The sequence below is a fragment of the Sturnira hondurensis genome, unplaced genomic scaffold (genome assembly GCF_014824575.4).
Source record: "Sturnira hondurensis isolate 20B ecotype Veracruz unplaced genomic scaffold, ASM1482457v3 Scaffold0014854, whole genome shotgun sequence".
Classification (NCBI taxonomy): Eukaryota; Metazoa; Chordata; class Mammalia; order Chiroptera; family Phyllostomidae; genus Sturnira; species Sturnira hondurensis.
Genome location: NW_028087485.1, coordinates 8,421,777 through 8,447,176, shown reverse-complemented (window position 1 = coordinate 8,447,176; position 25,400 = coordinate 8,421,777). Strand labels below are relative to the sequence as shown.

The 25,400-nt window shown below is 44.0% G+C and overlaps 1 protein-coding gene across 1 annotated transcript in view; it reads left to right on the top strand.

The window, feature by feature from the left end:
* SORCS3 (sortilin related VPS10 domain containing receptor 3) overlaps positions 1-25,400 on the top strand; it is a 557,219-nt gene that overhangs the window by 364,098 nt on the left and 167,721 nt on the right. The gene's annotated exons all lie outside the window — the stretch shown is intronic.

The window sequence follows — 25,400 nt, the reverse complement described above, 5'->3', positions numbered from 1 at the left end:
TGCTGGACTTTAAGTGGCTTATTTCCACACTTTTTACTACTGAATCTGTGTGTGTGTGTGTGTTCCCACCAGATAAATCCTTCAGAACAACTTCTGGGGAGCACATTTTGAAAAAAAGCTCCTATAGGAGTAAGTTCATATTCCACATGGAGAATTAGCCCTCCCCCAATCAGAAAGTGACTTCATTAATTGGTGTGCCTTTATAGATCCATACAATTTTTGCCCTGGTTATCACAGGATAAACTTGTTTTGATATAATTTTACCTCTTGCTCTTCCTTGCTCTAACGTGAAACACTTCTCACCTTTATCTTTTTTTTTTCCAGTAGAGGAGAAAGTCAAAGCATTCAAGATTAGGAAGCATGCACTAAAGGGTATTACATGCTTTACTGTATGCCTAATGTAAAACAAATCCAAAATTCACAATGTTTGAAAGTAGTATTTCATGTCTCCTTTGAATGCCTTAAGGCAACTCCCTTTAAAAAGTCCTGATGTGGCACTTATGCCCTACATGAGGATGGGGTGGGTGTGGTGTGGGTGTCGCAGGGAGCTGGCAGTGATGAGCACCTTGTACGTATGCACATCTACACCAGTGTCTTTGGAAGGACCGGTAAAACTATGTCCGGAGCTAAAAATGATGATTTCCGAAGCACACTGTGAAAAACAACTGTGTTTTGTGCGTACAGTTTAGAGTACTGGGAGAGAAAAGGGAGTTGGGGTATTGCTTTTGATTCAATGCCTGGACCGTCCCCAGTTATTTTGTGCTTTTCAGACCAGTATTATTTGGTCTGTAACGATTATCACAGTCATTATTTGGTGTGTACTTAGAACCGCTAAGATTGTCAGTAGACTAAGGTGGAAATAGGGAACCCTTGTTTCTCTGGCTATGAAACTATAGCCTTTTGCTCAGTTAGCATGGACCAGTGTCTCAGTGTCAGCGTGCTGTCACTCAGAGTCCCTCCAAACCAGCTCTTGGGACAGTAAGGCAGTTAGTTAACTAGGAAGTTGTGTTGATGGAGAAGGAAACTACTGTAGACTGGATAAGCCTTGTCATTGTTTCCAAAGGAAATTAAAATAAAGAGGATGAAGGGGCACGTTTTTCTATCCTTGCAAACAGCAAGAGCAGACCGTTCCAGCTGCTGCCACCCTCCCCTTCCTTTGTGCAGCAGGAAGAATAAATCCCTGGGTCCTAATAATTGTGTTTCATCTCTCTTCCACTCGGTGCTTCTTTCATATCCGCCCCATGGGGAAATATAAAAGTCAGTGCCCATGCTAGCTAGCCAAGTGGTAGCTGAAAATTTCATTTTTGTAATTATGGCTTCTTTGTTTCTGATGTATAATTGCTGCGATTATTCTTTAAGATGTCATAGGAGTCTCGGAAGAAGAACAACTTTTTACATAGACTTTTTTTTTTTCCTCAATGACAGAATCCTAGGCTGCTGAAAGCTCTAAACCACTTATGTTTGAGAGACATAGCCTACATGGGTTAGGAGTGGCTATACCCATGCAAAACCTCCTTGAGAAAAGACAAGATGCATATTTCTGAGTGTAGAGTACAGCTTTGGCTGAGACAGGGTCTCTTTAAACTGCGTTTTGTTCATCCACATAATGGGAACAATATTCTCATCCATGTTATACAGTTATTGAAAGGAATAGATATGACCCATTGGATGCTTGGCAATTTCATTTCTGTATTTTTGATTTATAATTTGTAAGTTATAAGTCTTTAAGTACTATGTTTTCTTAGCAATTCTGAAGACCATGGCACATGAGTAATCTGTCATTTTTCTGGGACACAAATTTGAATCCCAGGCACAGATTATATGCCCATGGACATCTCTTAACAATTGAATGGGCCTAATTTACTTCTAAGAGTCCCCATCTCAACCTAACTTTATATTCCTCTACTCTTTGAGTCATAATTCTTATGGAGTAGTAAACAAAATCAACAACAAAAAGCCTTAAAATGACTTCTTCAGAGGGATGGTGTACAGTGAGGCGGGATTGGAGAGGGTGGAGAAACACAGAAGGAGAATAGTTATGCCAAAGACAAGACACTGAAATGAAAGATGACATTCAAAAGACTTCGATCATATCTATTGTATGGGATGTAGACAAATAGAGCGAACATGCAATTCAGGAGTAATATGGTTCAAATGTTGTAATTCGCAATTTGGAGATTTGCAAATGTCCAAGGATAGATTCTTCATGAATGGCACATTTTTTCCCCCATGCGACCTTCAAAGTATGGAAAGTAGTGGCCTGGAGGGGATTCATTGGAAGAACACTGTGCTTGAGAAGTGACTTCTGTCAAGGGTGCCGGAGGGAGATCCGACCCTGCACACGCCTCATACTTGCTTTTTTTCTGAGATGACGACCCTTGTAAGGGCTGTGAAAGTGTGCTGGAGATTGTAAAGGGCTATCCCTTCTACCCATTTCCTCCTTTGTGCCCCACAATACCTGTGGGTTAGGCAGGGCATGGGGCATACTCGGCATTAACACTATTAATAAAATCTTCATTGAGAAATAAAGTTTGTGAATTCCAGATGTTCTAACTCCATCAAGTGAGGTCACCTAGAAATCTTATACTATGGAGCGACACAGCCCTCAAACACGTGCCCCAAGAAAATGACTGACTCATAGGAAAACCCCTTCTTCACTCATTTGATACCTGGTTAAACAAAGGTGGGATAACTGTCCCAGCATAAGTGCTTTCTAGTGTTTGCTTGGGCAGCACTGTCATAAGGAAAAAGCATTAGGTTTCTTTTTGTTTGATTGTTTCTTTTTTATATCCTACTGAGCTGCAAGTGAATGGGATTTCCACTCTTCCTCTGGGAGGTATTTAACAGGCAGGCACATTCTGCAGTGGGAGGAGCTGTTTCCTCTGCACATCCAATGTGAACAGTTGTTGCGGTTCGCAGCTTTGCCTAGGTGGCTTCTCACCTTCCCTAGGTGTCCACCCTCTTCTGGCATCTTTTCCAAAGAGTTCATAGGCATCCTCGTCCTTGCTGAGTTCTGTGTGTAACTGGACTGGCCTCTAAGTGCCTCTGTCTCCGATGGCATTTGCTTGTATAGCACTGTGAAAGAGAGAAAGAATGTTCCTTGTGTCTCTTCCTTAGTTATCCTCTGTCCTGAAAGATCATGGTCATTTTGTTTATCTTCCTTGCTATCACTTCAGGCAAGGGTGGTGATAAAGCACACACCCTAAGGCAGGAGTCCCCAACCTTTTTGGCACCAGGGACTGGTGGTTTCCTGGAGGACGATTTTTCCATAGACTGGGGTTGGGGGGAAGGCTTTGGGATGATTCAGGAACATTACATTTAAGCTCACCTCCTGCGTGTGGCCGTTTCTAACAGGCTTTCTAACAGGCCTTGTCCAAGGTCCGGAGATTGGGAACCCCTGCCCTCAGGTGTCAGAATTTGGGCTTAATTTAGTGGCTTGCTTCTAGTGAATAGCATGGAGTACAGGTGATAAGCTGTCACTTCAGATCATGGTTTTCATCTTAGCTGAGCTCTCTTGCTTGCTTGGTCAGAGTAAAGGGTCATGTTTTGAGCTGCCCGATGGAGAGGCCCACGTGGCAAGGGACTGGGGAGGGTCTTCAGCCAATAGTAAGTGAGGAACTGAGGCTCTCAGTGCGAAGCTTAGTTCCAGTGAGGAACAACTGAATCCTGCTGCCAATATGTGAGTGAGCTTGGAAGTACACCCTTCCCCAAACAGGCCTGCAGATGAGACGGCAGCCCTGGCGAACACATTGACCCCCTAGATGTTGAATTTTGCTAATTGTTCTACCCTTTCAGTAGGGAAATAGCATGATGTCCTGATGCTATTCTGGCATCCTGATGCTTAGATTGCATGGGGACTGATGGCTGAGTAACAGAACTCAGAACCTCATCCTCAGTATGACTGAAGCTCATTTAATATATCGAGGTTGTCTGACTTTATTTATGTTATTGTTGTTCACTTACAGCTGTCCCCCTTTTTCTGCCATCGCTCTCCTCTGCCCTACCCACACCCCAGCTTCCACATGCAATCCTCCCCGCACCATTGTCTTTGTCTCTGGGCCCTCTATACATGTTCCCTGACAACCCATCCTTTTCTTTCCCCCATTAGCCCCCTCCCCCGACCCCGGTTACTGTCAGTTTGTTTTTTATTTCCATGTCTCTGGTTCTATTTTACTTGCTTGTTTGTTTTTAGTGTAGTGGTTAGTATCCCCGCCTATCTGACTATTCTATTCTACTCTATTCTATTCTATTCTATTCTAGTTTATTTCTATTATACATTTTCTGACAGGAGTGCATTTTCTGAGAACATGTTGATTCCACATATGATGTGTGCATCGATGCACATATGTTTATGTAAGCACACATGAGCTAAGGTGCACATACTCATGTAGATGAGTTCTAATTTCCCTTAAGCCATAGACATCCCTTGCGTCTGGGTCCTAGAGCTACCCCTCTCAGCACAGTAGCAGCTGCAGGTGTAGAGGACGTAGGCCGGAGATGCAGGAACTGAAAATGGGACATGTTTACCGTGAAGTAAGGTGGCTGGGGTGAACCCTCTCGCACCTTTCCCTTAATTTAAACTCTATAGATCTCGCCTATTCTCGAATGCATTCTATGTTTTGCTGCAAAAATGGGCTTTATCTATTTAGCTAGGAATTCATTTAGACATTAGACTAAGGCTCCTGGAGAACCTTAGCGTAAGCCATCCTTACACATTAATGCATTATCCACGACAGAGACAGAGTTAGGGAATAGGCTGAATGGCTTGAGATTGCTTCCTGGAAAATCAAGGCCTTTTCAAACAAGTTAACATTATGGGCTGAACTTTTGAGGCTGCCTCTAAATGTGCTTCCACAATTTCGCAAACACAGTCATTTGCAATCTCAAGTAATACGATTTAGGCATCGACCTGGTATAAGGGATCAGATTTAGAGGCCCTTTGCGAACCAGGGTATGCCACAAATAATATTTAATTCAGCTCTCCCTTACGTTTTAAAAAATGGTGAAGCAATTTAAAAATACATTACATTCAAAATAATACATGCAAGGTCAAGAGGGGGATGTGAAACCTCGGCTTGCAAGCAGAAAATGGTTTCTGCTTTGCTGGTGGGGGCTGCGCTTGCTGTATGTCTGGGTGCATCTTGGCCTTGGAAGAGCTGTCTTAATGCTAAGAGCAAAATTCAGTGCTGAGAGCTCATACATGGTGGTCTGCCAGCGTGCTGAGGAAGACAGAATGTTCACCTCCTTGGATGAAATTAAGATGTACTGGCCTCATGTGATAATTATGCTTCACATATGTCAGTTCTGTGAGACAGTAGAAGAAAGGAGACCCATGTAGCTATGTACATAGTGATTTCTTTACTATGAAAAGAAGGGGTCATATTTGACCCTGCCTTGGGCAACCTGAAAAGATTGGTGTGTCTTAAACACAGATTCAAAAATTCCCTCACCTAATTCATGAAACAAAAACTCTGAGATGGAAATGGAAACACCATTCTATTCTTTTTTTCTAGGTTTTTGGCCAGTGTCTCCACAAAATACACGCCTTTCAAATGCTTTTTCCATCTGGTAATTATGTGGAGAATATGATAAATGTCCATTCAGCTCAGAGACTGTGGAATCTCATTGATAAGAAACGTTCAGAGGAGAGAAAATTTAACTGTGCTCCTGAGATTTCAGCTGGTGGTTGTCCTTTGTGGGCAGGATCAGGAGAGACCCTGTGTGGAGCAGAGTGGCTTGGTTACCCTAGTGGAGTCATCTTCCTGAAGCTCAGAGTTGCTCATATCTGGCTTGTTCCTTGAAGAAGTGGGGAGAGTGAATGCATTGATGGTCATGAGCTGTTCAGCAGCCCTGTGAGTATGGTCTCTGAGACTTGGAGGGTCAGGGAGAGGGCTAGAAGGAGAGGAAAGTGAAAGGTTTGAGCTGAATAGCCCAAGAAGAAACACCAAACTCAGGGCTTGGAGGCTGCTTAAAATGAAGTTGGATGCAGGGTTGCAGGATGAAGGACTCACCCTTTTCTCCCTGAGGAAATCTTAGAGTGTTCTCCTCCAGATTGGGTTGCGGTGTGCATTCGTCTGTTCAGGCTACCATAACAAAATACCAGAAATTAACTTTCTCCCTGTTTTAGAAGTTGGGAGTCTGAGATCAGGGGGCCAGCATGGGCGTTTTCTGGCCAAAGCTCTCTTCCTGGCTTGTGGATGCCCACTTCTTGCCGCGTCCCTACATGGTAGAGAAGAGAGAGCAAGCATGCTCTCTGGTGTCCCTTCTCCTCCTCCTCCTTTTCCTCCTCCTCCTTTTCCTCCTCCTATGCATTCTTCCTCTTTTTAAAGATTTTTCTTGTTTATTTTTAGAGAGAGGGGAAGGGACGGATAAAGAAAGGTAGAGAAACATCCATGTGAGAGAGAAATATGGGTTGGTTGACTCTTGCATGCTCCTCGGCTGGAGACCAAACCCACAGCCCAGTCATGTGAACTGACCGGGAAATGAACTTGTGACCTTTCACTTTGTGGAACAACACCCAACCAATTGAGCTACACTGGTCAGGCCTCTCTGGTGCCCCTTCTTGTAAGGACACAAATCCCATCATGAGAGTCTTATGCTCATGATCTTATGTAAACCTGATTGCTTTCCATAGGCCCTGTCTCCAGATGCGATCGTCTTGGGGAGGAAGAGTTCTGTAGCAGGAATGACTCAGGCTGCAGGGAAAAGATGGAGAGACGATGCCAAAAGGTCAAAACTGATGCTAAGAGGGAGGGAGCAGTTTTTAACTACTTTTATTTTCTAATTATAGACACAATACAAACTTGGTGTAGGCATTTAAGAAAATGCAGAAAAATAAAAAGAAAGTGATTATAATTTCACTGCACAGAAAACACCACTAAAAAAATCAAGTACTGCTTTCTATACTTTTTTCCATATCATAATATAGTATAGTTGTAAGCTTATTTAAGTTTTTATCACAGTCCAGATCATGCTTTAAATACAGCCATGGGGATGTCAAGTACAGTACAGGAAATGGAGTAGCCAAAGAACTTGTACACATGACCCATGGACATGAACAATGGTGGGAGGACTGCCTGAGGGGGTGGGGTTGCTGGGTGGAGGGGGGCCAATGGGGAAAATCAGGACAACTGTAATAGCATAATGAATAAAATATAACTAAAAGATAAAATTTTATATTTAAAAAAATAAACTTGAACATTTTTATACCATTCTCTATAATTTCTAACGTAATTGAGAACCAGCCTGTGAATCCAAAGGTCAGTTTCAATTTCCCATTAGGGCACATGCCTGGGTTGCAGGCCAGGTCCCCAGTTGGGGTTGCGTGAGAGGCAATGGGTTGATGTTTCTCTTGCACACTGATGTTTTTCTCCCTCTCTTTTTCTTTTCCTTCCCCCCCTCTAAAAATAAAATAAATAAATAACATCTTTAAAAAATGATGTATTGGGTAGGCAATTAGCAGTCTCAACTGCAGAGATAAACATTAAAAAATAAACATAATTTTTAACTCGCATGACTTGCATTGTATTCTAATTGGTGAATATATAAAAACTGAGTTACTCTTTTATCATTTAACATTGACCTTGATTCTAAACTTTTACTATAAGAGAAGGGATTGGAATGTTATTTTGAAAACCTTTAAGTAATTCTTTGTTCAAGGTCTGATTAATGTAATTTTAAGGATTTAAAGACTATCAAAACAATATATATAAATATTGTCATGCCAAACTGATCTCTACAAAGTTTATACTAGTTTTCACTTCAGCTAGTAAACTATTATTTCATTACACCTCATAAAAATTTAATTTTAAAAGTTATCTTATTTCATATGCAAAAATGGATCTCTCTTGTTTTTAATTTGCATTTCTTATCAGATCGGTGAGTTTAGACCTGTTTTTATGTGTTTATTAGTCATTGTATTTCTTTTATGTGACCATCTGTTTTATTTCTTTTTTATTATGAGTTCTTAATTTGGTCTCTAATTTTCTTTCAATATTGTCCCCAGTTTGTTCTTTGGGTTTTAATTGCCTTATGATTTTTAACATACTCTTTAGTTTAAAAAAATTGATTAAATATTTTTACTTTTCTCATTATAATGTTTTCTATTACTTTGTGTTCAGAAAGTGCCCTCAATCTATGATCATGTAAATATTACCTGAAGTTTTCTGATTTATAATACATTTCTATTAAATGTATAACTATCCTATGTATACTATTTATATGTTACATATATATTAGAGAATATATCGGACATAAAATACTGACTGTTCTCCTATATCATGCTTTAGAAATCTTACACTACTACTTTGTCCTATGACTATATCATCATTTAATCTGTTTAATAATTTTATCTATACTGATGTATGTTTTTAGAATTTATGGGATTTCTATTTACTATTTCTAGTAAAATAAAATCCAATGAGGGCCCTGGCTGGTGTAGCTCAGTGGATTGAGCACTGGCCTGCGAACCAGAGGATCGCGGTTCGATTTCCAGTCAGGGCACATGCTTGGGTTGCAGGTCAGTTCCCTGCAGGCCAACTCCCAGCAGGGGACGCACGAAAGGCAACCATACATTGATGTTTCTCTCCCTCTCTCCTTCCCTTCTAAAGATAAATAAATAAATAAAATCTTTAAAAAAAAATCCAATGAACATGTCCTCACTTAAATCTCTGCTCATATTTCTGACTGTTTCAACTGACAGTTTCCTATCGGGGACTCTGGTCATAGTTAGACCCTCTTGAGGTTGGTGGCATCTGTCAACTTTTAATCTAATGAGTTGGTCAGTCCTCTGTTCCCTGAGCTGGACCTCACTGTGTTTAATTATTGTTTATGACACAACATAGTGCCTGGCTGGGCACATTTCCTCTCCTAAAAGCCATAACAAAATAAAACAAAAATAAATAGCCATCCTTTTCAAAATAGTCTTGGCTTGCCATACTCATTTATTCATCTGAATGAATTTGGAATCACTTTGTCATGTTCCAAAAATCTCCCAGTTCCCTCACTCCATAAATCAACTATCGATCAGAGCTGCAGCAAAGCTATAAATTCATTTAAAGAGAAAAGAATCTCTTTCAATATCCAGTTTTCAGTTTTGACCGTATGGTTTTTTTTTCTTTCCTTTAACTCCATTTCTGTGTGTTCCTCAGTGAAATTGTGTACGTCTCTTCATATCAGCCCTATACAGTTTCAGCTACATTATTTCTAGAAATTTCCACCTTTGGTGCTATTGTAAGTCAAGATGTCTTGCACACAGTGTCTCTCTTCAAACTGGTGTGGCTGAACTGGGTAGCCGTGAGGAGTGTCTGTGGCTTGCCTCCATGCATACATAGCTGGTATCCTAAGATTCTTTACATTATAAAGAAAATATGATTTTAGTGAACTTTAAGTGATTGAAGAGTGTGATGTGACTAGTGGGGGCTTGGGGATCTAAACAGGAGACAAGCCCTCCCCCTCACAGCTGTGTGACCTCGGGCAGCGGTTCTTCTCTCTTTGTCGGGTGCCTCACCAGTCAGAACAGACACCAACTGGTCTTCCCTGCCATTGCCTCTTGGATGAATGTCAGGTTTCTCAGCCTGGCGCACAGTCCTTAATAAATATCAGCTATGAAATCAATAATAAAGAAGCTTATAATATGAGAGGGTAATTGGGCACAATGACCATTCTCCTTAATTTGGTGGCAAATGGTACTTAGCATCTTTGAAACTAAGCAAGGTTTGGTATGTCGGAGTACTTACCCCCCCACCCCCAAAATCAAATCCCATTGCCTAATAGCCAGTGTTTGTATTTGTGATCTGATTTTCCAGCTATCAGCATATGTCTTAGTGTTGTTATACCTGTTAAAATTATTTTTAGAGAGAAGTATTTCTGGATTGATGTTAATAAAGTTAAGTAAAATTCATAAGGCCATAAACTGAATACTGTGTTGTAGCAGACACATGTGCTGTCACAGGTATGAGGCCGATGTTGAATCAAACCCAGGCAGATCGCTGAAGGACTGTGGCCTGAACTGGAAAACACCCGAAGGATGTTAGAGGAGGTGTGATGATCACCTGGAGGATGAAGGGCTCAGGTGAGGCTGGTGTGCCCATCAACATCGTCCTGAAGGAACACGGGGAATCTTGAAGACTAATTTCAATTGGCAAGTAAGAGAGGGAGACAGATTCTGGGAAAAGAGAGTAATTGGAACAAAACCTAGGTCACAGTGTGTTTGGGGGCAGTTAGTAGATCTGATAGAATGGGGTTCTCAGCTTCAGCATTTTTGACATTTCTTTGACTGGATAACTACCCCGTGCATGGTACAAGGGTCAGCTGGCTCCCAGGTCTCTGCTCCAGAAATGTCCTCGGCACCCCTTTAGTTGTGAAAATATCTCCAGGAATCGCCAAATGTTCTCTGAGAGGCAAAACACCTCCCATCCCTCTGTCATTGAGAACTAATGTGCTGGAAAAATACAAGTGCATTGAGAAACAGTGGGAAAGAAAACTAGGGACACTAGGTTCAGATTGCGAAGGGGGGNGAGGCTGATGTTGAATCAAACCCAGGCAGATCGCTGAAGGACTGTGGCCTGAACTGGGAAACGCCTGAAGGATGTTAGAGGAGGTGTGATGATCGCCTGGAGGATGAAGGGCTCAGGTGAGGCTGGTGTGCCCATCAACAATCTTGAAGACTAATTTCAATTGGCAAGTAAGAGAGGGAGACAGATTCTGGGAAAAGAGAATAACTGGAACAAAACCTAGGTCACAGTGTGTTTGGGGGCAGTTAGTAGATCTGATAGAATGGGGTTCTCAGCTTCAGCATTTTTGACATTTCTTTGACTGGATAACTACCCCGTGCATGGTACAAGGGTCAGCTGGCTCCCAGGTCTCTGCTCCAGAAATGTCCTCGGCACCCCTTTAGTTGTGAAAATATCTCCAGGAATCGCCAAATGTTCTCTGAGAGGCAAAACACCTCCCATCCCTCTGTCATTGAGAACTAATGTGCTGGAAAAATACAAGTGCATTGAGAAACAGTGGGAAAGAAAACTAGGGACACTAGGTTCAGATTGCGAAGGGGGGCCTGAAATGCCAGGTAAGTGGTTTAGACTTCGCTCTCTGGGTGATTGAGAGCATTCATCTTTTGTGGAAGCAAATGACGTGATACTCATGTTTCATGAAGATTTATCGACATTTGACACTTTCCTTGAGATGCTCAAGTGCATTTCTGCACAACTTTCTGCCCATAGATAAGGTACTGATTTCTCTCGTGACAGTCGCAAATCTTTAAAAGCATCTTGATTCTGGGTTCCATTTTCAATTACATGAAAAAAATCTCATGTAATTATAGGCTTTTAAAAAGTATACATCTAATATATGTTTTAAAAAGCAACCCATTTTGTTTATACTTGAAGCAACATTAAAGGATTTTTTAAACTAAGGATGTAATCATTTTAACACAACACCTTTTATTTCTTTTCTTGCCCTTTTCTAATTTCTGTACACATGAAAGTCATTTGTCACAAAATTTTATTATGCTCCCATTTTATGTCTTTTTTCTTTCACTTACACCCAGCCTAAATAATAGTCTATAGGTATGCATAAGGTCATTTTGAGGGCGGCAGAATATTCCCCTCTCATTTATACTAAAGAATTATGGAAATGGTAGAGTGGGAAGGCCTGACGGATGATCTGCCCTAGTGATTTCTCCAGCAGTGCTCTTGGGTGCTCTTGGGTGCTCTGTGGGGGTCCTGATCAGCTGCCCCAGGACAGAGAGAAGCCTGGGGGGGGGGTGCTCATGGATCACGCCTTTGGCCCTCCCATTTCTGCTTTAGCCAGCATGACTGACCTTCTTCACTAGCTTTACATTTTAGGCTTTGGCAGAGTGCTACTTTTGAAGATAGAAGGCCATTTATAAAAGAAACAAAAGTGTTTACAAAATCGTTGATCCAGGCTTTAACAATTCGTTTTACACAAGCCACCCAAAGGTTATCTTTCCTCGATGTTTACACTGGCCTGCAGCGGCCAGCTCCACAGTGTAGACAGCACTCGAATGGCCACAGTCATTGCCAAACCCCCTAGGCCTGTTGTGTTGGCGAGGACATTCCCCGACGACCCTCTTCGCTGTCCACAGGCTTGCCTTGTTTTGGTGAGAATGTAACTGTCCACATTTACATGGACTTGATTTTGGCAATGTAAGTGCTAATTCATGGAGCCAGGTATAAGAGAGGGTGCAAGGCTGTGGTAATTGGGTTGGAAGAAATACTCACAGACCCCTTTATTTGCTTGGAGGCAAATGGTACTGAGGGTCAGTTAGTCACACTGTAGCTTGTTTTGTGTCTGCTCATTTGTTTGTGTTTTCCTCGAAGGGATGCCTAAAATAGGAAATTTTTTTTTCTTAGTAAGTTAGGTTTTTCCCAGCTGTCAGCATCTTCCTTTTGAAAGACAACAGTTTCTCTCCTGCATACCTGTTTTGTGTATATCTGAATCTTGCAAATGGTCTTTGCTACCCCCGATTGAGGGACAAAAGTCTGATTCAAAAATCCATGGTGCTCCTCCTTAAATCCCCCCAAATCGGGACACAGTCTTCCCCGTCATCTCACTCGTCTCTGGAAAGGCAGCCTGGATGATGGATTTGGGGCCTGTCCCCTCCTTCTCATGTCCCTGCTGGCTGGCTGGGCCATATTCACACATTCTTCAACCTTTTCCCTAACCACGTGGGAAAGCTGTCAAGCAATTTGGGCAGAACTGTGCATGGTGGAGGCAGAGAGGGAGCCCCTGGGGGTTCCTGCTCTGCCCATTCAGCATTTTGGATGCACTTGAGGAGACTCAGGCTTTGAAAAGGTCAAACCCTGGAACCAGTCTGATCTATAAAAGGCACCAAAGTCTGCAATACCTGCCAAGGAGCCTGGCCAAAAGCACTGGGGGGTTTCGAATGGGATGCGTGTCCCTGTGCAGCTGGGCATGAGAGGTCCGAGATTCTGCCTCACCCATGTTTTAGCATTTGTCCCCTGTTTAACAAGTGACATGAAAAGAAGTGACAGCGAACTAGAACAAAGGGAGTTGGGTTTATGACTTTTTACTTTTGTGGAAGAGGGGATTTGGAACGTGACTCACTAATTGCAGAACCGTGCCTTTCTTTCATTCTTTTTTTTTTAAATGTGAGATTTGCTAGGATTTTCCCAGAGCTGAGAGAAATTCAATAAACTAGGTAAAGAAAATCTGTGACTCACCTGAAACTAAGATGAAATGTTAGTGAGTGTTAACTGTAACTAAAAAAGAAAACAGTGCTGAATATAAAGAGGAAAACAATACAAAACCAAAACGATTGATTATATATTTTTGTCCAATCCTCTGGTACAATGGGGTGATCTCTTTTGGTTTTAAAAAATCTGTGATTTTTGTGTGGTGGAAAGAGAGATGGAGGAGGAATCAGCGCTTCCGGCGGGGATTTCTACTCCTGCCACTGGAACAGGGGCCAGGCGTGGGGGTGTCGTTGGCTTCCTGTGTATTTATGTGCAGCATTCAAAGGGTTTGCTAGGTCTTAGAAGTTCTATCCAATGCTTTCATCCTAAGAGTCTGTGAGCCTCTTGCAGCTTGGGCGATGCTCTCCAGCTCCGGGTGGGGGCAGGAGAGGAGGTCCTGTTCTCTCCTCTGATAGGGGAGAATTTTGTTCTTTAGGTGCTGCTCAAGAGAGAACCTGCAGGGGGTTGACCCGCGGTTGTGAAAAATGCAGATTCTTGATCTGACTCCCTAGACCTGGGCATCAGGAATTTCTATCTTAACATTTTCTCCCAGCAATTCCTCGGCCCATTGGGTTTTAGAAACCAAAGGAGGTGGTTAGGAATTGGTCTGAAAACCAGGGAGGCAAAGCAGTGGGGTACCAGTTATTGTGCTGTTGTTACCTTAGAGGGGCCTGGCCCTGAGTGGGTCTGCCTAGGGCCAGCCAGTAGTGTGTGGGTTGGGCTCTTGACTTTGTGTAGAAAAGATTTCACAAGTCCAGGTGGCTATGGGGGTACATTTATTAAAGCTGGGGCCAGTGAGACAAGGAAGGGCCTAGCATAGAAGCAGCAACAGGAGAGCCTAGGCTGGGTTGCCTTAGCTATGGGAAGTCAGAGAAAAAGGGGTCTTAGAGACAGGTTCCAGGGATCAGCCTGGGGCAAGCTGCCACTGCCCATTTTTACTCTGGTTGCAGGTTGGGGTCCCTTAAAGTTTAGGAGATATGTGTCTCTGGGGAAAGAAGAGAAGGAAGAAGAGGGGAGAGGGAGTGACTTGGGCTGGTCCCCAGAGGGAAAGCTCAAACCCTGGGTCCTCTGTCTTCAAGCTTTCATATCTCTCTTTCAGGCTGGGATCTCAGGGGAGATTTCAGAGGAGGGTTTCAGTAGAATGTGCATCCCTTCTCCAGGTGTGCTCTTTTGGGGTCATGGTCTCACTGATTGGTCAGTGGCAGGGCAGGAGGTTAGACTTAGTCACTGCAGCTGGTCCTGTGGTTGCCCACGTGGTGCTGCTGCTTTCTCAGGCCTGGAGCTGCAATACAACCGAGGCCTAACATTATCTCCAGGGAGGCGACCTTCTGGATCTGCCTGTCAATCGCGTGGCCATTTTGTTCAGCTCTCTCAGTTTCCCCAGCACACTTGCCAAGGGATGTTCCTAGCTTCTTACTATCCTGCCTCACTTTGAGGGTATAGACTGGAACCCCACATCAGAAGATCTCTCCTTTCTTTGCAGTATTTGACATCCATAATTATAATCCACGAAGAGACTGCAATCAGAGAAGACATTGCCACCTCCAGGCATTTTTTTAAAATGTGTTTACTCCATGCTAAATGAGATAATACATTTAACTGTGCTATGAAAGCTGTAAGGCATTATTAAAATGTTTTCTACATGTAAAATGTTATATAGATGTTAGTCATTATGGAGATAATGCCTCTAGTTTTTATTAACACTATGGCATAAATGAGGTTATTGATTGGATCAATGTTTAGCTAGATGTACTTACTGAGGAATTTCATTCAAGAGACGGTTTGAGTGCCTACCCCGTGAGCAGGGTGTACATACAAAGGGGTAGAAAAGGCGGAGATGTGGGTTGCTGTTCCAATTCTTAACTCTCTCTTAAGTAATAGAATTATACACATGCATTCCTGCCAGGTAACTTTGGGGGGCTTTTTGACTGTATCCACAGTGGGTACTTCCTCAACCCCTTGACTATGGGATCATGCATGTGACTCACTTTCTCTAAGTTTAGCAGACATGACCCAAGCAGAAGCCTTTCAAATGCCTGCCTCTGTCACCTCTGCCATCCCAAGGTAGCTGTGGCCCTTCATCCCAGACTCCATAACAAACACATGGAACAGGCCTCAGCCCACACCTCAGTGAGGAGCCAAGCTCTGCCCAATCCCTAGCCTGGAGCAGACCTCCCATGGAGCCCAGCCTAGATGAGCCGATTCCCGACTGGCCCCTAGATGTATGAGCAAATTAGGTAACCATTGTAAGCCACTGAATTTTGGGATGGTCTGTCATACAGCAAAAGCTAACTGGATACAGCAGGACGAAGCAAAGTCAGGACAAATGCACACACGCGTGATAGATACAAAGGATGGTGGAGCGCCATGAGAGAGGTACCAGCTGAGACAGAGAGAGATCAGAGGAGGTGGCCCCAACAGAGCCTTCGTGGAGGACTGGCATGTGAGAGGAAACTTGAAAGATGGGCTCAGTTACCACAGGTAGAGGTTCTGCGTGGGGTTGGGGGCCTTTTGGTGTGATGTTGTGGCAGACACTTCAGGTTTTGTTCTCTCAAAAGTGAGAGAACACAGGTTGTGTTTAGATAATTGTTAATAGTTCGAGGGGTCATGAAGTTCAAGGTCTATGCTTGTGAGGGAAGAAATGCCGATACGGCTGGAAAGAAGACTAAAGTGATAACTTAGAGGTTTTAAATGCCAGGTTGAAGATTTTGCAGTTAATAAAGTCCACCCTTGAAGGGTTCTGCTCAGGGCCAGGCACGCTCAGCACTGGCCTTTAGGAAGGTCATCCTTGCAGTGGGATGAAGGGCAAACCGTAGAGGGAAGAGCTTGAGACTAGGTGGCCTATTAAAAGGCTGTTCCTAGGGGCAGCGAGTACTGAAAACAGGAGGGGGAACTCCAGACAAATCCAGAAAGTGTGCTTTGCAATTAAAAATAAAAATGAGTATCTTGAAGAGTAGACAATCAATCCAAATCCTTCTCCCACCCTAGAGTGTTGTTTCCTGTCTTTATAATATGTAAAAACTCAAATGCTACTTGGAAATAAATCAACAGGTGATAGTTACCACCGATTTATAGGCTTTACAAAGACATTTTAAAAAATATTTTATTTATTTATTTTTAGAGAGAAAGGAAGGGAAAAAGAGAGGGAGGGAGAGAAACATCAGTGAGTGGTTGCCTCTCGCGTGTTTCCCAATGGGAACCCGGCCCTCAACCCAGGCCTGTGCCCTGGCTGGGAATCGAACCGGTGGCCCCTTGATTCACAGGCTGGGACTCCATCCACTGAGCCACACCAGCCACGGCTACAAATACATTTTCTATGAGTGTTTAAATTTAGCATATTATTAATGCACTTCCCGAAAGCCATCCTCTGGAATTGGGTGTACTTCCTCCAAGGTGGCAAAGCACTGAAACAATGTCCCCTGAGTGGCTTTATGCATATTTGGTAGTAGGGGGGATGGGGAGATGTTGCAGCCTGTGGTGCCTTGGTTTGTAGATTAAGGTAGAGACTTGCGTGCGGGAGATCTTCTGGGAGCTCTCGGGAATAACACCCTCTGTGAGAGGGGAGAGGGGCAGCGTGGGTAGGGCAGAGGATGGGCTGAGGTGCAGTTGTTGCAGCCGATCCTGTGGGAGCTGTGTGGCTGGGATGGCCCTTTGGAGATGTCCAGCCTTGAGCTAAAGGATTGGGAGATGTGTGCTACCCCCGGGAAGAGGCATGATTTGGTAAGGTGGCTGTCCCCAGCTGCGGAGGCTGCTCAGTGGGAGACTCAGCTGAGAGTCATCAGGCACATGCACTCCCAACACTGGAAGTGAATGCCTGGAACAGAGTGGGGCCCAGATAGCACATGACTCTATCCACTGCAGTGGGCAAAGGTAGGTCTACTCCCCAATTTTGTGCTGGTCTGTAAGAGGAAGATAGATTTCTATAATAACAGCAAAAAACAATAATGCAATAATAAGCAAGTAACAATGATAAGAACAAATTATCATTTATCAAAGGCTTATGCTATGGAAAGAAATGTGCTAGGTCCATGGCATCCATCATTGCAATTACCTTCTTAATGAGTGTGCAGTGAGAACAGCATCGTGGCCGAATGTGTGGGGCTTGCAGCAGGCTGCCTAGGCCTGAATCACGGTTGTGCTGCTTATTAGGCAGCGTGACCATGGGCATGCAGGGCCTCAGTTTCTTCATGGGGTCAACACCAATAGTCTGTTCCCTAACCACGTGCTTGTGGCAAGTGCTGTGTGAACTAGGAAATAGTAGGGCCGGTTTTCCTGAGTGCAGTGCCCATACTGCCAAGTTTAATTTTTGGTGTTTGTGGGAAGGTGAGCCAGAGAAGGGTGTCACAATAAGGACCCTGCTCAGCTAGAGGATGTTAGGTGTTTGGGGGAGAGCGTCGGCTAAGAGTACAGTGGGAGAGAGGATTGCGACAAGCAGGAGAGTGCAGACGACTGCTGAGCTCACAATGTTTCCGTGCCTTTCCCCAGAAAGGGCTAAGCTGGTCATAAAAAGATCCAAACTTAGGGAGTCGACCCCTCGTTTCGTTGTACCGAATGCCATGCTTGGAGGCTTGTCTGAGGAAGTTGCCTCCGCGCCATAGATCATGTCGATGGAGATGCTTTCATTGAGCCTCAGCACAGTGCTGGGCTCCATCAGACACTTTTCAATCTTGGGGATGGTCTTTTAGGCTCAGACACCTGCCCTGGTTATAAAAAGAGGCTCGTCTGTCAGGTGTGGTAGCTGGAGTGGGAGGTGGGCGAGGCCAGAGAGAAAGACAGTGGGGGAGGTGACCATAGAGAAACGCACTGTTGTATGTCATTAATCACTAATTGCTGAATGATTTTGTTCTATGGCAGACATAAAATATCACTTGAGATTTTACAGCCAGTTCTGGCTTTAAGAAAACAATTCCTTATGTCAAAATGACTATTAAATTAAGTGATTCCGTATTAAACATCCTATGGGCTCCAGATGATTTATGGGGCTGTGTAATGAATAAGAACTTTTTCCTTCCGGCTGCTGAGAGATCAGCAGCCATTTCTGGGGCAGCCATGGACTTTGGGATCTCAAGAGGGAGACCCCTGCCTGCTTAGATCTGGAAGGGAGTCTTGAGAAAACAGACCGGGCACCCTCATTTGACAGAAAAAGAAACCGAGGCTCAGAGAGGTAACGTGACCCGCCCTCATCACCGTGATGTAGACAGCGGTGCGGCGCTGCATCCAGTGTGTGGCTGTTACTCGTAATTACGCATTTCCCCCGTTATTCCCAGCTGCCCATTCTGTTCCTGTTTTGTAAATGACACACCAAGTCTTAGCAAACACTTCTAATAGGTTACCTCAGACATAACCGTCTTTGAAGATAAGGTTCCATGCCTTTCTATGGAGCGTTCGTTGTGCATTCATTGCCCCAGATTTGCTTTTCTTGTTTGTGTTCTGGGTGGTGGCAGGCCCAGAAAATGACCTGGAAGTAAATTGTTTTGGCCTTGCAGTGTATTTCCACTGAAGGCTTCACTTACAATTTCACACCCACTGTGGGGCCACTGAATATATACCAGTCCCAGTCCCTTCCTTCGGAAAGCTTGTAATGCAGCCGGCTGACCTCAGTGTGCGTCTGTGTGATCCAGATATTTTGTGCCACAGGAAATCAGAGGTCAGTGCAGGTCTCAGAGGTAGTGGCATTTGAGCTTGTTCGGGCAGGGTGAGACCCAGCAAAGTCAGTGAAGGAGGGTGGGACTGTTTCAGCCAGAGCAGAAGCAGGGGCTAGAGATTCAGAGACAGAAGTAAGCGTGATGTTTGGAGATGCCGAGGACTCGAGCTTTGCACCCTGGATAAGCCTCCACCAGGTAGGGTGTGATCTGACTGTGAAGGGCCCAAAGCCCAGGCAGAGGCGTTGGAAATCCTACAGCTCGTTTTGTTTTAGTTTTTGCTGGCTTTTCTCATTAACCGATCATGTGCCCTTATCGCTCCCCCTAACTAGATTATAAACATTTTCTAGGCAAGAATCCTGCCAGATTATTTCTGAATACATCGCCTCCCATGCTATTAGACATCTGGATAATTGCAGGGAGGAAAGAAGGAAGAAAGGCAGGGAATTAGGTCAGGAAGGGAGCCCGCTGTCTGCTGTGTTAACCAAGGGCCACACGAAGTAAGCCTGGAGAAGATGCCGGGCTTGGGAAGCCTCCCTGGAGAGAGTTTAGGAAGTGGCCAGTAGCCTGCGGCCCAGCCCTGTGGCCATTCTAGTGTCCTCCGGAAGGCAGCCCTGAGCCTGCTGCTGGCTCCCACAGTTCCTGCAGGTGGCCCCAGAGTGCCACCCTGGCACGACCGCTTTAATTCTCTCAACGAACATCTGCTGACCATCTAGGGGAAGCCAGGCCCTGGAGCAGGCGCCAGCTTCAAAGGGTGGGCCAAACAGATGTGCTCTCTTTAGCACTTACAGTCCAGCAGAGAAGGCAGACGATTGCCCCTCGAGGATGTAATTGCTAACCGTGATAAAAGGCAGGGGGTCGTGGGAGTGTGAAGTCGAGGAGCCCAGCATGACCTCAGAGTTTTAAAGGCCTGCTTTAGTAGTGTATAGATAACAAGGAACCTACCACATCAGGCATCTACACATAGGTAGATGATCCTGGTAAAATATGGAGGGTATGCGTATCGAAACACGTGGGGTGCCGGTGATGAGGAGTCTTTGTGCGGCGGCCCATCTCTCAGTCTACACATGAGTGAATCTGAGCAGGTTCAGTATCTTGTGGGCGGCAGCAGTAGTTCTGGTTCTAACCTAACTCTCCCGCCAAGAAGCCGTGTGGTTGTGGTGAATCACTTCCTCCCTGTGCATTTCAGGATCATTCGGGACGATACTCAGGGTACAGTGCAGGGATCACTGGTGGTACGCTGACTGCTCCTGGTCTGTGAGGAAGTAAGTGGATAAGTATGTCCATTGAGAGTCTTTAGAAACTTGTCTAGCAACTCGGCATCCTGTGATATTTTTATTGTGCTGACAAAGATGTCAGCCTGCAATAGTTAGGGAAAATATATTCATCCTAAGTGGTTTGAAAACCAACTGTACAAGATGACCTCTGAGAACCCTTTCGGTGCGGTGCTAAGAGACTTTGACTTTATTTAGGGTAGAAACTTCTATATCATTGTTATAGAAGGCCCAAGGTGAGAGGTGGAGCCTAAGAGTTGACTGATTGTGAGTGAGAAAATGTTATTCCAGAAGAGGCTCTTGTTCAGGCTGGATCTCCGAGACATTAACCAGGTCAACTCTAATGCGCCGACGGAACACAGACGTCATGGTAGCATAGCACTCAGAAGTTAGTATATTCTGAGACAGTCACAACACGTCCTTTCCTGGCAATATGCCTCATCTCCAGGCCAGAGCTGAACCTACCAGACCAGCTCAGAGCACACTTGTAAAAGAGGTTAGGAGAAAAAAGAAAGAAAAATCTAATACACTTAAATGATCAAATGTATATATTAGATGTTTGTTCTTTCTTAATCCATTTCACTCCCATCAAATTGCTCAAAAGCTACTTTGATTTATAAATGGAATTTAGGAAGTGAGTAGTGTGAAATATAAGCAATTTAAACTTTGAGAAGTAGCTCCCATGAAGCATAGTAAAGGTACTTAAAGGATTTCTATTTCCCAAGACTCTAGAAACACAATGAATTAAAGTGTCTTTGTTTAACTGCCTTTATGGATGGTCTCCTGGGTAAACACTGTGTTTTATAAAAAAGCGAATACTGGGAAAGTGTTTTTAAAAATTAATATTCATTCATGGGCTCATCTGGTGGAACAATCCACACTGACATTTTGTGGCCACGTTGCCAAAAGGACCTGCATTAATACTAAGCAGCAGCCCCTCCCCCAGTCCCATTTCCATTAAAATCTTTCCTTGTAAACATCAGTTCCTCGGCTATCCCTTCTTCGATGTTCAAGGTAGGGGTATCTTTTCTAAACACATGGCCTTGCTGGAAAACAGTGCGCTTGATGAGGTGGAGACGCCCAGGCGGAGAAGAATCCAGGTGTAGAGACAGAGCTGGAGTTAAATTACTGACAGGCTGGAGCTGCCATTTCATGGGTCACAAGAGGCTGCTGCTTCGTTGCCAGGAGCAGAGCTGGGGTTGTGGATTTGGCCACATCGCACTGGAGCATTGCATCCAAAGACCTAACTACATTAGTTATCATTGTTATCTCCAGTAATTTGGTAGGCACCTACGGTATGTCACTCCATTCTTGAAGAAAGAAAATTGTGACAGTCTGGCACTAGCTGCCTTGCAGTCCTCTTATTTGATAAACCAAACAGCCCTTATTATTACTACACCGTGATTTTCTTGCGTTGGCTCCCCTCCTGTTCCGTACATGGGCTGGTTCAACCACCTCACTAGCTCCCTCCCGCCCCATCCCTGCCCCTTACGACAATCATTGAGCCTTCTGTCTCACCAGAAAATGCAACTTGGAAATGTGCCCTGCTTTTCTGCGCCTCTCTCTACCCAAAGTTTTGTCCGTTTTTCCTTATTTTTCTGCTGTGTTGGAAGGCTAGCTGTACCTTCGTAACGGACTTAGATTTTTATTTGCATTTTAAAATCTTGTCTCTTCCCACCTGTCAGGAGCTCACTTCGTCACTTACTCTCTAGGTCTAGTGTCTTCAAACTCTGTTCTCTTCTACTTAAAAGAATCGTCAATTCCTTTCCATCCTGGAAAAAAAAAGGAAAAAAGAAAGCATATCTGTCCTTCTCCATCAAGTGACTTGCCTCTCTGTCCCCTTTTCTTCATTGCCAAATTTTATGAAATTATTTGTAATGAATGTACTTCCTCACTTTCAAACCACCTTTGAACCCACTCACTCTGGGCTCTCCTCCACTACGCCCTGGTTGGTGGTCATCGGGACCTCCTAGTGCCAAACCTTGTGCTCTCTTTTCATTCTTCATTCTACCTGACTTCAGCAGGTGTTCTCACTGCTGTCTGCTTCCTCCTGGAGTCTTTGTCCTTCCGTGACTGCTGTGATTTTCTTCTGTTTGTCTATCTCCTGGGCCACCCCGGTGCTGCATCCTTCATTGACTACCTTTTGATTTGGGAACCTCGTAAATGTCAGTGTTTTCAGGTTACTCTCATTGTTGTTTTGTTTGATTTATAAAAGATCCATTTTTTTTTTCCAGAAAAACTGTTTGTTAGTTCCTGTAAAGACCACCAGATCCTTTTCCTCCTCTACTCTCTCTGGAATAATGGACACACACATCCCATACCCCACTAGGCATCTCTTCCCTGATATTGCTTAGATAGTGCTGGATAGACTTACTATGATAGTTCTCATATATCTCAAAGCCCAAGCTATCCATAACAGGATAAAAATATCCTGCTCTCAATGCACGAATACTATATCTCTTATTTCCTCCAACTTGCTTAAATTATTCCTCCTGATCTCTTAGGTAAACTCAGTTAGCATATCACCATCCATCTACTAGTCTGCCCTAGATATCTCAAGTCACTCTGGACTCACTTCCTCTAGTCTCTTTGTCATCTGCACCCCCTTGATTCCCATGCCAAGTTTATGGCACCCACAGGACATCTTTCCCAACTGCCTTGTTTTCTTCCTTCTGACACGTCCTTAAACTAAGTCCTCGTCCTCTGGCCTGGACCAGTGCCCTCTCCGCCTTCTCTGCCTTTGGTTTTGCCATCACTTGAGTCAACCCTTTATGTTGTCTTGGAATTTTTCTAAAATGCAAACTAAGGGATGTTATCCTTTGGTTAAAAGCTGCTGTTAAAGTCAAGAGAGAACTATAAAAGATGTTTAAATAAAAGTGTAATTACACACCAGTGAGTCATAATTACTTGTGAAATGTGTCACAAAAATTTTTCGGTCAGTAATAGAGCACTGATGTTGATGAGTGATCTCTCCTCCATTTTTTCCTCTGGGTTTTTGGGGGGGTGGTAAATTTGAGGCAATTCAAGGTTGTCAGTAAAATTATGTCATTCTTACTTACTTGCATTCCTAAATGAACAGAAATCAATTGAATAACAGTGAATGTGTCCCTAGCCTCTTCTGTCTCTCTTACTGACCATAGTAAGCTGCCTTTTGGATGAGCCAGAAGAGATGTAGTGAATGCAAATCTTTTCGGTGCAGAATTTTACTAACGCTTATTTGAGATTTTTTCAGAATCCTGGTATACCTACCCAATTGTGTCTTACGTGAATAGCATCTACCATAACTTTTTTAAGGAGTCAAGATTGAGGGAAACTAGACTGGAGATTAATTTCCCAACCCTTAACATGGCATACCAAAACCGTCTATCATCTGCTGATCCTCATCTCCCACCTGCGCCATAAATCCGTCATTCTTCCGCATACGTGCCAGGGGATTGTCCACCTGCAGGCCTTCAATCCCTTAGTGGGGATGATAGAGGCGGACACGTAGTTTCAGGCGAACAGCTTAATACTGACCCTTTTCTAAAGTTTCGGTGAAAAGTTGCCTTACTTTTGCAACTGCCTGACCCTCCTTTCATACATGTTTGGAGTTTGAAAGAGCTGTTAAGAGAATGTTTCCTAGGCCAGGCATATTGGCCCCTCCATTGGAAGCTCTAATATTTTCACATTTTGTAAGCCTCAGTTTTTTCATCAATCTAGCCATGAAAATAATGATGTCTTCCTCACTTAGTTACTGTGGAGTTTCCGTCTGGTAATCGACCGTGTCTGGGCGTTCTTCAGACCTTCCAAGCATTCAGATCGGTTAATGTCTACAGCTCTATGGGAAGATACTTAGTAATGCCACACCCATCTGAGATCAGCCTCATTTCACATCTCTCTGAAGCATCTCTGCTGTGGAGCAGATTAATTTGCAGCAAGTTAGATATTGTCCCAAGGTAATTCTCGGTGATACTTTCCAGCAGGGAGGCTTTGAAATGCCATCCCTCTCATAATTAATATGTTGTACTGTGCTGCATTCATCGGCAGATGGATTTATCCTCGCACATTTGGGCTTGACAGGGGTCTGCCATCATCTCTCTCCACGTGTCCTTGTGTGCTCTTGGCAAGCTGGCCTCTTTTCTTCCCTCTTTCCCAGCCCTCCCCATCCCACCCTGCCTCCTCCTGGTCTAGCCAGATCCTTAGCTCACTGGCTGAAAGTAATTATGATATCAGGCTGAAGTTTGGACGCTTGGACGGACTCCACTGTGTTTAAATTTCATTTTGACTGGGGTCATGGAGCCGCCGCATCGTCACACACGCCACACGTGTTTCTTCCAAACAGTGGAGGATGCAGGGATTGGCCTCCTCCCAACCTTCTCTCTGGCCCTCAGACTCACTCCGGTTTGCAGTTCCACCTAAATTTTTAAAATGCTATTAGGCTTACCAGGGTGACCATGTGTCATTATTGTCAGCATCTTTGCCCTTCGTGTCATTGCTAGACCTGTTTCATAGGTGAGGGAACTGAGGTTGAGAGTGGTACGTAAGCAATCCAAGTTCACACAGTTTAGTTCACACAATTTAATGCAGAGCCAGGATCTAACTGAAGCTTCCTCCACAGCTGTTTAACCACAATTTTATACCGCCTGTATGTGTCAGGTGGCTGTCTCCTTCAAGACTATTTTCAGAGTCACCACCAAGGATATTTCCTGATCAAAATAGACCTGAATCATAAATACCTGATATCTTCAGGGAAGGGAGAACTTCAAAGTCCTTTGTCTTCGTAGGCAGTGATGAAGGAGCTTCGTCTCATCTCTTTGGATGAAACTACCTTCCCCAGCCCTTTTGAGCACCCTGTACTGGAGGAAGGCAGCTCGTATTTCTGCACAAATCACAAGACCCTCCCTTGATAGTTAGATAGGATGATCTCTGTAAAGCTGACAAGATGTTTCCGTGTTTGTTAAACAAGAACCATTTGTTTTGCTCAGGAGCATCTGTTGAATAAATAAGATATCGGATGTGCCATTTGCTCATTGGAAATTAACAAACCCTTTAAAAATGGCAATTTGTCAGGAGTTATATGAGGCAGAATTCATTCTCAGCAAGTGAACAAATTGAAACTTCCTTCCCAGACTTTCTAGAATCCCCCAGAGCCAGTTGTGCAGAAAAAGTTGTTAAATTCTGCCACCATTAAGGAAAATGTGCTGAAAATGGTGGGGAGAGAGAAGCAGAGTCCTGGTAGGAAAATGGAAGAGTCCTGGAGGATGTCTCCTGTCTAGGACGACTGGTAC